This window comes from Oryctolagus cuniculus, chromosome 1 (genome assembly GCF_964237555.1).
Source record: "Oryctolagus cuniculus chromosome 1, mOryCun1.1, whole genome shotgun sequence".
NCBI classification, from domain to species: Eukaryota; Metazoa; Chordata; class Mammalia; order Lagomorpha; family Leporidae; genus Oryctolagus; species Oryctolagus cuniculus.
Genome location: NC_091432.1, coordinates 216,233,454 through 216,238,938, shown reverse-complemented (window position 1 = coordinate 216,238,938; position 5,485 = coordinate 216,233,454).

Here is a 5,485-nt window from a genome sequence, read left to right as displayed (position 1 = left end):
ATGCGGGCATCATCAAGAAAGAAAGAAGCTGGAGATGGGACAGTCACATCATTCAGGTCACTGAGCACCTCCTCCATCAACCAGAATGACGAGTCCAGTGTTCAGAAACAATGGCGGCATCCTCTCTGTTGAACAAAAGTACATACCCAGAACACAGAAAACACGAGGGGCGCAGGCGTGGCCTTATTCGGGAAATACAGCCACATAGGAAATGTTTAAATCAAAGCTTTGCATTTCTTTTCTAAGTAGTGCAGTTGGACAGACTTTTGTTGGTCACAGCTAAGCAGGGGGAACCTGGCAAGGTTACCCTGGGCATCTGCCCAGGAGGGAGTCTCTGCGTCTCTTTGGGGAAAGGCTGTGTTGTGTTTTGCAGATGTGGAGTTGACACTGGCAAGACCACTTGGGGCACGGATGGAACTTTTGTACTGGCCAGGAAGGCCAGTGAGGCCCAGGATGCAACGCTCAGCAGCCCTGTGTGCTTTCAAGCCCTTCCAGTGTGAGCAAAGGAGAAAACACGGGAAGCCAGCGTTGAGTTCTAACTCTGCTGCTGTAGATCCCAGAAGTAATTTATTTGTCTTTGTGCCGCTTCTAGTCCCTTAACATCTGAATTTAAACAGAGTCCCATAAAACTCTAGGCACAGCGCAGGAAAGCTCCTCACAGCCTGGCCAGCATCCTGATGCTGAAATGGAACTTTTCATGCACTTGTATCCTCAACCCAGCTTTGGTTTTCTTGAGCACTTTTCAAAACAGACAGATGGCCGGCGCCATGGCTCGCTAGGCTAATCCTCCGCCTTCAGCGCCGGCACCCGGGTTCTAGTCCTGGTTGGGGCGCCAGATTCTGTCCCGGTTGCTCTTCTTCCAGTCCAGCTCTCTGCTGTGGCCCGGGAAGGCAGTGGAGGATGGCTCAAGTGTTTGGGCCCTGCACCCCATGGGAGATCAGGAGGAAGCACCTGACTCCTGCCATCGGATCAGCACAGCGCGCCGGACATAGCGGCCATTTTGGGGGTGAACTAATGGAAGGAAGACCTTTATCTCTGTCTCTCTCTCTCTGTCTAACTCTGCCTGTCAAAAAAAAAAACCACATACATTCTGGAATTTTCTGGTTTTGTGCCCACTCTTAGTTCTGCACCTGAGGAGCATGGAGAAGTACATGGGTTGCAGTCAACAGGCTCTGGGTAGGCCACTGGATCCCAGAACAGACAGGGACCCTGGCCTCATCTCACTTGGAAGCAACAGACTCCTTCAGGATAGTGTTTAAATGGTGGTGGGGAAAATCAAGAGCAACTCATGCGTTATTTGTAAAAGATGCATCTGGGGCCGCCATTGCGGCACAGCAGGTAAAGCCACCACCTGTAACACCGGCATCGCTTGTGGGTGCTGGTGAGTCCGGCTGCTCCACTTCCCCTCCAGCTCCCTGCTACTGCACCTGAGAAAGCAGCAGAAGCTGGCCCAACTACATGAGTGCTCGCACCCACGTGGGAGACCTGATGAAGCTCCTGGCTCCTGGCTTTGGCCTGGCCCAGCTCGGCCACTGTAGCCATTTGGGGCAAGAATGGGTGGTTGGAAGATGTGGGTGTGTGTGTGTGTGTGTGTGTGTTGTGTGTATGTAACTCTGATTTTCAAATACATAAATCTTTTAAAAAAGGCATCTGGAACTTCTATTTATACTATAATTATAATCAATTATTTCAGTCATAAAAATTAATAGGGCACTGTTGTGTGGCAGTTATTCTTTTTTTTTTTTTAATTTATTTGACAGGTAGAGTTAGACAGTGAGAGAGAGACACATAGGGATAAAGGTCTTCCTTCCACTGGTTCACCCCCTAAATGGCCGCCACAGCCAGCACGCTACACCGATCCGAAGGCAGGAGCCAGGTGCTTCCTCCTGGCCTCCCATGCAGGTGCAGGGCCCAAGCACTTAGGCCATCCTCCACTGCTTTCCCAGGCCACAACAGAGAGCTGGACTGGAGGAGGAGCAACCGGGACTAGAACCCAGTGCCCATACGGGATGCCGGCGCCACAGGCAGAGGATTAGCCAAGTGAGCCACGGCACCTGCCCCATGGCAGCTATTCTTAAGTACATCTTCTTGTATTAGTGCAGCCTGTTCATGTGTTCAGGTAGGGACTTTGGGCTTCTTTGAATGTATGGCTTCCAGCCATACTGTCAACTGTTTATTTCCTGTAGTTAGTGGATACCATTCTGATGTTTAATATCCAAAAGTCTCTTGAAGTTATAATATTAAGCAAATATTGTTTTATTTAAACCAAGCTGTGTAGACTACAGTACAACTTCACAAGACTAGTATGTAGCTGGTATGTTTCCTGGATGCTTTTTATAACTAAAAATATGCTAGCTCTTAACATAATGTTCCCAGGTCAGGGGAGGTGGTGTTCAGCCTAACAAGTAAGATGCTGGCATCCCGCACTGGGGTACCTGTGTTTGGTTCCCAGCTCTGGCTCCTAACTCCAGCTTCCTGCTAATTCTGATCCTAGAAGGCAACAAGGATGGTACAAGCAATTGGGTTCCTCCCACCCTTGTGGGAGACCTGGATTGCATTCTTGGCTGCTGGCTCCGTCCAGGCCATTGCAAGCATTTGGTGGGGGGAACCCAAGGTGTGAGCTTGCTCTCTGTATGTCTGTCTCTGCCTCTAAAAAAAAAAAAAAAAAAGAAGAAGAAGAAGAAGAAGAAGAAGAAGAAGAAGAAGAAGAAAATCCAAAATCACACTTTTTCCTCTCAAAATTCTCTATTGTGTATTTGGTGCTATAGAGTAGAAGTCTGAAGGCAGAATGTTCTTTTGCTTTTTTTTTTTTTTTTAAGATTTATTTATTTATTTGAAAGTCAGAGAGAGGTAGAGAGAGAGAGACAGAGATCTTCCATCCACTGATTCACTCCCCAGATGGTTGCAATGGCCAGAGTTGGGGCCCAACTCTGTGCAGGGGTCCAAGCACTTGGGCCATCCTCCACTGCTTTCTGAGGCACATTAGCAGGCAGCTGGATGGGAAATGGAGCAGCCGGACGCGAACTGGTGCCCATATGGGATGCCGGCGATGCAGGCAGTGGCTTCACCTGCTGTGCCACAGTGCTGGCCCCAACTTGATACCTTTTCACTGGATGCTTGAAGGACTTTTCATTCTCAGCTTGTGAACATTTGTGTCAGGAGCTGCTTAGGTACTGTTCTCTCTCTCTCCTTCCCCGCCCAGGCCCCGCCACTGGAATGTAGTATGTCTTTGCAGTTTATAAACACAGACTTTAATTCAGTTCAGGAAAGATTTCATTTTTATAGCCTGTTATATTTTTTCTCAATATAGCCTTTCCAAAGAAAAGAAAAGTTGGTAATGTCAGCTATTGTTCTGTTTTCTCTTTCTCCATTATTTTTATTTGTTTCTTTTGAAAAAGCATTGGGAACAAAATCTCAAGTTTATCCCTCACACAGTGAGTTAAGCATTGATATTGTTTTTTTCTTCTCCCAATGTGGATTTTAATCTATTGTGCTTTTAGCTTTCTTGAAATCCTTCTATTTTCTTTTCCATTTTATTCTATTGCTTTTTTCTCTTAACGCTTTCTTGTTTTAAGACAAGCTCTTATTTATACATAGAGGCAATTCTTCTGTCCTTCCAATGACAAAGGAGAGTCCTAAAATTTTGTTTCCCTTCCTAGATCGCTTTCAGTTTTAAGAGTGTTCAGGAAACTCTCCATTTCCCTTGGTTCATGTCACATCTTTTTAAAAATTATTTTATTTGAGAGAGAGAGAGAGAGATGGGGGAGAGAGAAAGAGCGTGAGAGAGAGCCCTTCCATCTGCTGGTTCACTCAAATGCCTTCAAATGCCTGCAACAGCCAGGGTTGGGAAAGGCAGATTCCAGGAGCCAGGAACTCAATCTAGGTCTCCCAGGTGGGTGGCAGGAACTCAAGTCTTTGAGCCATCATTTCTGCTCCCCAGGGTGTGCATGACAGGAAGCTAGACTTGGAAGCAGAACAGGTGTTTGAAACCAGGCACTCCCAGGTGGGACGCAGGCATCCCAAGCAACATCTTACCTGCTGTGCCAAACACATAGTGCCCCAGTCGTATTTTCAAATGGCTCATTTTGCTTTTAGTTCTCTATATTCATCCTCACACATGTCTCCTTGTTCCTGGCTCCTGACACTTGAGTGTTTGTTGCACCTCGCTTTGAGTCAAACCCCAGGTCCACAGCAAGGTTGCATATTTCCAAGTCCGACTTCCAATTCACCGCTTTTCTATCATCAGACGTGGAAAATCCTGATCTGCACATTCCGCTACCCGGCTCCGTGTCTACTGTTCCTGCCTCCATGGAAATGGCTCTATTCTCTGCACAGTCCGTGTGTCTATCAGCTCCTCTCTGCTCAGGGTGGGGCCCCAGGGATTTGGTGCTGGGGCCGAATTAGAGGCAGCCGGGTGAGAAGGGAGACAGGGTGGGCTCTAGACCCTTCCTCTGCACAGTGTGCCATCTGGGAATGAGGATGTGCCAGCGGCTTCTCCAGCTCAGGAGCTCAGACCTCCAGCCAGGACACTGAGCAGGTGAGGAAGCGGGAGAAGTACCAGCGAGCGTTTACTTCTTACAATTTCATATGGCCTCTGTTTCATGAAGCAAAGCCAGGGATCGAGCTACAACCTGTGCCTCAGACACTGTGTCACCAGCTTGGAGATTCTAGAATTGTCTCCCACTCAGGCCATCCTCTGCTGCTTTTCCCAAGTGCATTAGCAGGGAGCTGGATGGGAAGTGGAGCAGCCAAGATTCGAACCAGTGTCTATATGGGATGCCAGCACTACAGGCGGCAGCTTAACCTACTACACCACAGCGCAGGCGCCTTACCTTAATTTTCTGGTCTTGTATCTACTGTTTCTTGTCTGACTGACCTTGGATGGACCCTTTAACATTCTGGGCTTCAATTTTGTTATTGGTAAAATGAGGGAATTTAATTAGATGATCTCAGAGTGGCCACTAACCTATTGTCTTTAAGTCTCAAAACAGAAAATAAATATGCCCTGATAAAGGAAAGAACAGAAAATAAATGAGTAAATAAGTATATTTTGCTAGGAGAGTGTTTCAGTCTTAAGATTTAAAAAAAAATCATCTGACATCAAAATTAAAAAGCAAAGGTAAAAAGACCTGAGCCTGTGACTGTAACATAGACTGGGACCTCAGTTATATTTTAATCAAGGATTCCAATGGTGAAACAGGTGACCTTTATTAAAATAACTGTCAAGACCACCTGTCCTGTCCTTTAAGGTATATAATAGGTAATATAAATTACTTATTCTCAGTAGGCAGAAAATGTTGTAATCTTTTGCAAAAAACCACCAGGCTTTCCAAGAATTATTAAATTATACCAAATTGACCAACCAGTTGGTGAAAGGGTATACATAAGAAATGGAGTTATTTACCCAACTGTGTAACTTTTTAAAAGTTAAATGGACCCCCGTGGGCCAGAAAGAGGCAGCTTTGTCTAATGGACTGAGCACTGG